The sequence below is a fragment of the Sapajus apella genome, unplaced genomic scaffold (genome assembly GCF_009761245.1).
Source record: "Sapajus apella isolate SASKATOON/1434 unplaced genomic scaffold, GSC_monkey_1.0 scaffold10, whole genome shotgun sequence".
Classification (NCBI taxonomy): domain Eukaryota; kingdom Metazoa; phylum Chordata; class Mammalia; order Primates; family Cebidae; genus Sapajus; species Sapajus apella.
The window spans coordinates 16,875,948-16,886,276 of NW_022436950.1; the positions used below are offsets into that span (position 1 = coordinate 16,875,948).

Consider the following 10,329-nt stretch of genomic DNA (forward strand, 5'->3'; position numbering starts at 1 on the left):
TTCTCTAAATCAATTACAGAAGCAAATTCAACATTCAATAAACATTGACTACATCTGTGTTCCAGCCAGGCAGTGTGCTACGCGTTAGGGATTAAAATGCAAACCAAAAAGCATGCATGAGAAAAAGTCATGAATTCCTATGCTCATAGACCTCCCAGTCTTACAGGAGGAAATGACCAGCAGCCTGTCATCAGCACCATAAGCGAGGTGTGGGTACAGTCCTGTGGGAATGCAGATATGAGAGAAGACATTCCATCTGCCTGAGATTAGTCAGGAAAATATGTTAAAAGAGAGACGCTTAGGGTGAAGGCATGGAGGACTTTCTAGTAGCTTGCTAAGGGATGGAGGCGGGGCCGGCATTCCAGGGAGAAGTAGTCATATGAAGAGAGGCACATCTGTGGGACAAGGTGTGACTTTATGAAGGCCAAGATGCTGAGGGTGAGAAATGATCCTGAAATAGACACTCCAGTTAGGGCAGCCTCAGAGTTCCCTGAGTGGAGGAGATTGGCCTCTGTCTAAGAACAATGATTCTTAATCCTGGCTGAGGAGCTTGAAAATACGAATGCCCAGGCCTCACCCAGATGGAGACTCTCTGGAGCGGGATTCAGCCCTAGTAATTCCCCCAGAGAAGGCTTTTGAGCAAAGGGCAGGTACGACCAGACAGGGACACCCAGGAATGTGTGTGCAATAGTGAGAGAGGCTGGAGGCTGAGAGGAGGAATGAGGCCAGGAGGGAAAGGGGAAGTGCTAAGAAGGGCAGCAGCCAATGACATTTTGGGGCTAGGAGAGGTAGAACTATGCCAGATGAAGGAGAGGGGAAAGGACATTCTAGGCAGAGGAAATAATGAGCAAAGGCGTGGAGGGTTACAGGAAGCAGGAAGCAATGTTGTGACCAGAGCAAGGTGCAGAGAGGACAGGAGGAGATGAGCAGGTGAGGTTAATGACAGTGGGTTTCATTTATTTAAAAAAAATTCTTTGCAGCTGGGTATGATGGCTCGTGCCTTTAGTCCCAGCTACTAAACCCTTAGCTTTTCATGATAGACTTTCTTTTTTGCCACTAATCAGTTAAGTGCATGGCTATAACTGTGTATGAGTTATTATTGATTTTCAAATTATTTCATCTTTCAAGTTTCAGTTGTATGGACACTGTAGTTAGTTCTCATTGGCCAATGTTTACAGTCTATAATTTGCTTAACAGAGACAGGCTCTTTCACTCTGCTGCCAAGGCTAGAGCACAATGGAGTGATCTTGGCTCACTGCAGCCTCGAACTACTGGGCTCAAGTCATCCTCTCATGACAGGCTCTCAAGTAGTCAGGCTACAGGTGTGTGCCACCACACCTAGCTGATTTTTCCAATTTTTGTAGAGATGGGGTCTTTCTATGTTGCCCAGGCTTGCCTCAAATTCCTGGCCTCAAGTGATCCTCCTACTTTGGCCTCCCAAAGTTCTGGGATTACAGACTTGTGCCACTGGACTTTGCCCATAATGTTAGTATTTAGAACAACAGAGTCTATTGGTCTAGAGCAGGGGTTCTCAGCCTCAGTAGGACCAACTTTTCATGCTGGGTAATTCGTTTATGGTGGGGGACTATCTTGTACATTGCAAGGTATTGAGCAACATCACCGGCCTCTACCTACTAGATGCCAGTAGCATCCACCCCCCACCCTCTTCATGCTCATTCCCAGTTGTGATGATCAAATGTCTCCAGTCATCACCAAATGTCTCCAGTCATCACCAAATGTCACCTGAGGACAAAATCGTACCCCGCCTTCAACTGAGAACGGCTCATTTAGAGATGCAGAGTCTAAATCCAGATGGGTTCTTCTCAAATGTCTGTGCATCTGAATTCCCTGGGGATCTTGCTAAAGTGCAGGCTCCTGCTCAGTGGGCCAGGAGCATGGACCCAGAGACTTTGTCTGTGTTAAAAGCTTCAAGGTGATGCTGATGCTGCTGGTCTAGGAAGAACACTTTTGAGTAACCAGGCTCTAAACCCCACATACTGTAAGTGCTGATTTCAATGGGATGGGGTCATGTTTATTGCAGCTTTCCATTACTGCATTTGAGAACTGGCGTGGACTCTGAGTATTCCTAGGATCCCTTTATGCCATTTTACAGAATTCATGAATACGGGGGCCCACAAACACACCGAAGGCCATCATTGTGTAGCCTGCAGCCTGGGTTATTCACCTGGAAAGCTTTCTTTAATCGGCACATTGTTAATCCATCCAACTTCAAGAAGAGCAATTAGAGTTTGATCTTCATTGACAACAAATGTTTCCACTCAGTCACGTGACACTTTCTTATTCCAATCACGCTCCACTGTCTAATCAAAGTCCATTTTTGGATCGTGATAAAATGTCATCCCTTTAAATAGCCTAGCAGTTTTTCAACTGGTATAAATTCAAATTGTCCACCCAGATGAGCCTCACATGATGGAACAGATGTGATTTGGAAGAGTTAAGCTGGAAAATACGTTTCCCCATATGAAATAATATTTTCTCCAACTTACATCATAGGAAGTGTATGTCCCTTGAAATGATACTTTTAGAAGACAATCCATTAAACATTCATCTATTTCACAAAGATTTACCGACCACTACAGCAGGCCAGGGACAATGGCAGGAGCTGGCAAGAGAACTATGACCCTGGCAGACAAGATGTGGCCTAATGGGGAAGGCAGACAGCATATGGGATGATGTTGGATAGAGAGAAGTGCCCAGAAGGAAAACAGTGCTCTGATGTGGTAGGTGGTATGCGTGGTCAGGGGACCCTCTCTCAAGAAATGTTGCGTGGAAGCTGAGATGCAAATGAGAAAGAGATGGCTCTGCGAAGATCTGAAAGGACATACCTGAGGAAAGCAAAGTGAGGTCATGTAAGAATAGTGAACTGAGGCCAGGCGCGGTGGCTCACACCTGTAATCCCAGCACTTTGGGAGGCGAGGCAGGTGGCTCTCCTGAGGTCAGGAGTTCGAGACCAGTCTGGCCAACATAATGAAACTCCATCTCTACTAAAAATACAAAAATTAGCTAGGTGTGGTGGCAGGCGCCTGTAATCCCAGCTACTTGGGAGGCTGAAGCAGGAGAATCACTTGAACTCGGGAGGTAGAGGTTGTAGTGAGCCAAGATCGTGCCATTTCGCTCCAGCCTGGGCGACAAGAGCTGTTTCAAAAAACAAAACAAAACAACAGCAAAAAAACAAGAATTGTGAACTCAGACAGCAGAGAAAGGAAAGGACAAAGTTGAGAGTCAGAAGAGAAAAGGTTTGTCCCCGCTCAGACACTTGCTAGTTCTAGGAACTTGAGAAAATCCTCTCATCTTCTCTAGGTCCCAGTATCTGTGGAAACAAGGGGAGTGACCTAGATCTGTGGTTCTCAAACTTGGCTGCAATTTGGAACCACCTGGGAAACTTTCCAACCACTGATGATGTCATTGGTCTGGAGGTTGGTTTTGGGCATGGGGATTTTAACAGTCCCCCGGTGATTCTAATGTACACAGCAATTTGAGAGCCCTGAACTGATTATCTGTGAAACTGTGCCCCAACCCTACTGCCTACAGATATAGGCTGCTCCTGCGGTGAAGCGCAGTGACCTCAGCTGGCCCAGCCTCCCCGGGCCTCTGTAGTTACAGCTGCTGAAGGCGGGGAGTTGACCTGGATTTAACTATCTGCTTTTATTTTATTATTATTCTATGGCACGATTAAATTGTTTGCTTATTTAACAACAGGGCTGAAATCCCATCTTGGGCCAACCGTCTTTTTCCCAGCTGGAAGGGGTAATATGATATTCCCTGCAGGGCTGCTTTCTGTCTCTCAGCCTCTCCAAAGCAAATGTACTTTTCCATCCCTTTCAACTGTAGTATAAAAAGAGAGGACTGCAGTCACACAGTCATAGGCATTTCCTTTATAAATGAAGGCAAGCAATGAAATTGCTCTTGGCCTGCCATCCAGGTAAACTCAAGAGAAATTTAGAAACATCGAACTTGCGCCATCCTTTGACAAAACAGAATGTGTTTTACTTTGTGCTTTGACTATTATGCACCCCCACCTTTCTTACATTCCTTAAGATATAATCCAAAAAGACAGGTAGTGTTTTCAAAGGCCAAAGCTCACTAAAGAGCTTAACTCTATTAATGACAGAGGCCACTAAATTCCAGCTCAAGCAGATTAGCCTAGTTAAGTCCTTGGCATTAGGGTCTTCTAACACCAGGCCTGCTGAGAAGCTGTCAGCCCTCCTTCTCGAAAATCCTCCCTAAACTCCCAATAATAGCAACTTAATCTATCAAGAAAGCAACAAAGGAGAAGCTCTAAGTACAGCCTGTGCCTTAGAGAAGAGCTACCCTTTGGAATAGAATGTGTACAGCATGGATTATTTTAAACTTTCTAGTCATTCTATCAAACAAGTAAAAAGAAACAGATGTAATGAACTGAAATTCATGTTTTACTTTGCCCCAAAAAGCCATAGTATTATCACTTCAACACATAATCAATATAAAAACGTTATGAATGAGATATTTTACATTCTCTTTTTCTTAGCAAGGTTTTGAAATCCTGGGAAGCTTTTACAGCATATCTCAATGCCAGCTAGATACATTTGCAGAGTTCAATAGACCACATGTGGCTCGTGGCTGCTGTGTTACACAGCAGAACCTCAGAAGATCCTTTGCAGTACTGACAGCGGGGGGGGAAGCAGGGTTGGCTGCGGGGTAGGGAGATGAAGCCCACTACACATTTCTTTGAACAAATATAAAACATATTATTCTATGTAGGAAAACATGTTAACAAATTTACTTCTTTGTTAAAGAGATCTCATAGTGAGCTGAAATAAGGAAAGGCTGCCTTTGTCCACTTGTGCTGCTGTCACCAAATACCACAAACCAGGTACCTTTGAAATAACAGAAATTTCTCACAGTTCTGGAGGTTGAGAAGTCCAAGACCAAAGTGGGGCAGATTCAGTGTCTGGTGAGGGTCACCTTCAGGCTCAGGGAGGCACCTTCAAGCTGTGTTCTCACATAATAAAAGGTTCAGGGAGCTCACTGGGGCCTCTTTTATAAGGGCACTAATCTCATTAATGAGGACTCTGCCTTAAGCCCTAATCACCTCCCAGACACCCCGCCGCCTAATACTGTCACCCTGGGGATTAGGATCCAACATAAAATTTTGGGGGGACCACAAATACTCAGACCTAGATCATGGTGAAGGCTTTGGAGCCAAATAGATCTGGGTTTAAATGCTGCCTAAGTCAAAGTCATATGATTTTTAGGCAAGCTGTTAAAAATAAAAATAAAAACCTTTATGAGTTTCTGAGCCTCACTAACTGTTAAATGGGTAGAACTCCTCCTCATCAGACTCACGATGACCAGCCACCTTGGCCACACAATTAAAGCAAATTAATAACACACAATGCAAGGCATGCTTAAGAGACTAGACTGTTAAAGCAAACTACATACGACCTGAGAAGGACTTTGTACTTCTCTATGTGAGTCCTTGTAGATGAAGTGCAACCTAATGTAATAGGTAGACAAGATTGAAAATCAAACGTATGTGCCTGCAACAATCCCTGAGTCTTGACCAATCCCAGCAGCCGTGTTTCCACCACTCACACACTGCCCAGTGTTCAAACTGTATTCAAATAAGGCAAACACGGAGCTATACCCAGTCCTGTTGTTTCTGAACATCACTTCCGATTTCGGTATGTTGCTTCCCTTTGTCTATAAATCTTCTTCCACCACGTGGCTGTGCTGGGGTCTATCTGAATCTGTTGTGATTCTGGGGGCTACCAGCTTCGCAAGGTCATTGCTCAATTAAACTCCTTTAAATTTAATTCTGCTGGAGTTTTTCTTTTAACGAGACAAAGCTAAACCTTAACTGGGCCGTAAATTGCTAAGTTTAGGTGTTATGTCAGTATTGGGGGGCTTATTAAAATTAACTTAGTATTTGGCTGGGCACAGTGGCTCACACCTGTAATCCTGCCACTTTGGGAGGCTGAGGCGGGCAGATCATTTGAGGCCAGGAGTTTGAGATCACCTGGCCAACATGGTGAAACCTTGTCTCTACCAAAAATACAAAAACTAGCTGGGCATGGTAGTGTGCATCTGTAATCCCAGGTACTCAGGAGGCTGAGACAGAAGAATCACTTGAACCCAAGAGGTGGAGGTTGCAGTGAGCTGAGATCGCACCACTGCACTCCAGCTTGGACAAGAAGAGTGAAACTCTGTCCCCGCCCCCCAAAAAAAAAAAGAACTAAATAAGAAAATGTCCAGCAGAGTGCTGATCACAGTGGCTGGTCGCCGAAGAAACGTGGGCACCCTCTTTGACGTGTGCATCCCACAGTGCCTTGCATACAGCAGGTAACCAGTAAATTAAGAGTTCACCACAAAATTATGGCATTAACAAAAGCAGCTGTGGGCCTGATTCTTATTAAAGGAAAGCTCAAGAGCCTTAAGCCATATATGTTGAAATAAATTCCAATGCTATTATTTTATCTGTGCTTTTCTTTAACTTCTCTGGCTTTTACAAAGGCTATTTGCAGCAAGTTATCATATCAGTTGTTAACATGGCTCCAGAATTTACTTTTAGCTTTAATTTTTCTTTTAGGTTACTTTTTTTTTTTTTTTTAACTAAAACAGAAGGCTGTTATTTTCTTCTCTCTTGGGCTCCAATTTTTTTTGATGAAAATCAACCTTCCTCCATTCTCTGCTTCATAAAAGTCCCTGCTAATGACTAGCCCCAGTGTATAAAGTCCTATGGGTCTTTCTGCCTGCCTTCATAAGAAGGGTAAGGAGCCAGGCGTGGTGACTCATGCCTGTAATCCCAGCGCTTTGAGAGGCCAAGGCAGAAGGATCGCTTGAAGCCAGGAGTTTGAGACCAGCCTGGGCAACATAGTGAAACCCGTTCTCTATAAAAAATAAAATAAATAGCCAGATGTGGTTGTATGTACTTGTAGTCCCAGTTATTTGAAAGGCTGAGGTGGGAAGATGGCTTGAATCGAGGAACTGCAGGCTGCAATGAGCTATGATGGCACCACTGTACTCCCTCCAGCCTGGGCCACAGAGTGACACCCTGTCTCAAAAAAAAAAAAAGAATAAAAGAAGAAAGAAAGAGAAAGGAAGGAAAGAAAGAAGAAGAAAAGAAAAGAAAAAGCTTAAATTTTATTTTAAAATAATAAAGGAAGGATAAGGGTTTTTAGTGGAATTTTTATCACAATTCCAATGACACTTTTTACATAAATAGAAAAATCAATTCTAAAATTCACATGGAACCATAAACGACCCAGAAAAGCCAAAACAATTTTGAGAAAGAACAAAGTTGGAGACATTTGCTGATTTCAAACTATGTTACAAAGCTATAATAGTAAAAGTAGTATGGTACCTGCATAAAAATAAAGACTAGACCAATGGAACAGAGTAATAAGCCCATAAATAAACCCATGCAAATACAGTCAGCTAATTTTTGACAAAAGCACCAAGAACGTGCAATGGGGAAAGGAAATTTTCTTCAATAAATTGGGAAATTTAGTGTTGGGAAAACTAAATATCTACAAGCAAAATAATACAAATTGATTCTTGTTTTTATAACATATTCAAAAATTATCTTGAAATGAATTAAAGAATTACATATAAGATCCAAAACCATAAAATTCCTAACAGAAAATATAGCCAAAAAGCTCTTCATATCGGTCTTATTTTTTGGCTGTGACACCAAGAGCACAAGCAACAAAAGCAAAAATAAACACGCGGGGCTACATCAAAGTAAAAAGCTTCTGCACAACAATCAAAAAAAGGAAGAGGCAGCTGACAATGGAATGGGAGAAAATATTTGAAAATCTCCAATAAGGGATCAATATCCAAAAAATATAAAGAACTCACACAACTCAATAGCAAATAAATGAATAAATAAATAATCCGATTAAAAAATGTACAGAGATCCTGAATGGACATTTTCCAGAGAAGACTTACAGTCAATGGATATGTAAAAAGTACTCAACATAACTAATCATTGGAAACATGCAAATCAAAACCACAATGAAATATAATCTCACATTTGTTAGGGTGGTTATTTCCAAAAAAAGACAAGGGATAAGTGTTGGTAAGGGTATGGAGAAAAGAAAGCACCTGTACACTATTGGTGGGAATGTAAATTGGTCCAGCCATTACCAGAAAATAATATAAAGGTTACTCAAAACATTAAAAATAAAACTAAGACATGATCCAGCAGTTCCACCTCTGGTTATATAACTGAAGAAAATGAAATCAGTTGAAGAGATATCTGCATGCTCATGTTCTTTGCGGCACTATTCACAGTAGCCAAGATATGGACTCAACCTAAGTCTTGATCAACGGATAAATGGAGAAAGAAACTGTGGTTCATATAAACAATGGAAGATAATTCAGCCATACAAAAGAAGGAAATTCTGCATTTCTGACAACATGGATGGGACCTCGAGAAATTATGTCTCGTGAAATAAACCAGACGCAGAAAGACAAATGCTATGTGATCTCACTTACAGAATCTAAGAAAGTTTAACTTATAGAAGCAGAGAGTTGAAGAATGATTACCAGGGATTAGGGGGTGGGGGAGATGGGAAATGTCGGCCAAAGGGTACAAACACTCAGTTATAAGTTAAATAGGTTCTAGGAATCTAACGTAAAGCATGGGTGGGGATGGATGTGTTCATTTGATTGTGGTGATTATTACACAATATATACATATACCAATCATCACATCCTGCACTTTGAATATATACAATCTTTATTTGACAATTCAATATTTTAATATTTTAGGAGTTTCAAGAAGACAAGAAATATCTCATTTTAAAAGAATTTGGCATTGATAGTGGGGAAGGCTGAGTGAGTGGGGGACAGGGGATTATGGGAACACTTTACTTTCTGCTCAATTTTTCTGTGGAGCTAAAACAAATTTAAGAACATAAAGCAGCCAGGCGTGGTGGCTCATGCCTGTAATCCCAGCACTTTGGAAGGCTACGGCAGCAGGATCATCTGAGTTCCAGACCAGCCTGGGCAACATGTGAGCCCCTGTCTCTGCAACAAATTTAAAAATTAGCAGGTATAGTGGCTCATGCCTATAGTCTCAGCTTCTTGGAAGGCTGAGGTAAGAGGATCACTCGAGCCCAGGATTTTTTTTTTTTTTTCCTGAGGCGTAATTTCACTCTTGTTGCCCAGGCTGGAATGCAATGGCATGATCTTGGCTCACCGCAACCTCCGCCTCCTGGGTTCAAGTGATTCTCCGGCCTCAGCCTCCCGAGTAGCTGGGATTACAGGTGCGTGCCACCAAGCCCATCTAATCTGTGTTTGTATCTGTATTTTTGGTAGAGACTGGGTTTCACCATGTTGGCTAGGCTGGTCTCAAACTCCTGACCTCGTGATCTGCCTGCCTCGGCCTCCTAAAGTGCTGGGATTGCAGGCATGTGCCACCTTGCCCAGCCATCTGAGCCCAGGAACTTAAGTTATCAATAAGCAAGCTACTACACTCCAGCCTGGGAGACAGAACCAGAACTCGTCTCAAAATAAAATAAAGCCTATTTAAAAGATGGTGGGAAAGCAGTTCAGCTCAGGTAGAAAGCCCAATTATAAACATAGAATGCTGCAATGGCCACCAAGTTATTGTGTGCAATTTATTTATTTTTTCTTGTATTTAGTCATAATGAGCCTGAGTCTAAAAAAAAAGTTTCCAGGAAATACAACAGCTTCAAAAGAGATGGACATAGAGGCAAAGCTTAAATTAAGAATTGCAATTAGCAAGTCAATAAAGGTTTGGAGGTCAGCTTGTGTTGCTGTTGTTTTGCCAGACTTAGCTCAGAGGATCTGCAGAATCTTTTTATTTTGGTTGCTGTGAGAAAGCCAGACTGGATTTCCAGTGCCTGGGTTCCTGTCTTACAGTTCTCCAGAGGGACAGAACTAATGGGAGATATATATACATATATATATATAATAAAGTATTAACTCACACAATCACAAGGTCCCACAATAGGCTGTCTGCAGGCTGAGGAGCAAGGAGAGTCAGTGTGAGATCCAAAACTGAAGAACGTGGAGTCTGATGTTTGAGGGCAGGAAGCATCCAGAGAGGAGGTAGGCTGGCTAGGCCGCTCTTTCTTTTCACATTTTTCTGCCTGCTTATATTCTAGGCTGGCTGGCGGCTGATTAGATTGTGCCCACCTAGATTAAGGGTGTGTCTGCCTTTCCCAGCCCAAGGTCAAATGTTAATTTCCTTTGGCAACACCCTCACAGACACGCCCAGGATCAATACTTTGTATCCTTCAATCCAATCAAGTTGCCACTCAGTATTAATAACATCACAATTCTCACATTAATACAACG

The 10,329-nt window shown here is 42.4% G+C and overlaps 2 long non-coding RNA genes across 2 annotated transcripts in view; both read right to left on the reverse strand.

Annotated features, from left to right (window-relative positions):
- Positions 1-4,412: 4,412 nt before the first annotated feature.
- On the reverse strand, positions 4,413-5,966 carry LOC116551723. The gene is made up of 2 exons (XR_004269055.1): positions 4,784-5,966; positions 4,413-4,691 (listed from the first exon to the last, which is right to left on the reverse strand). It is a non-coding gene; the product is annotated as an uncharacterized LOC116551723 (long non-coding RNA).
- Positions 5,967-7,029: 1,063 nt separating this feature from the next.
- The window catches only part of LOC116551725, a 32,294-nt gene continuing 28,994 nt past the window's right edge, over positions 7,030-10,329 (reverse strand). The window contains exon 3 of the long non-coding RNA XR_004269056.1: positions 7,030-7,054. This is a non-coding gene — a long non-coding RNA (uncharacterized LOC116551725). The remainder of the gene's footprint in view (positions 7,055-10,329) is intronic.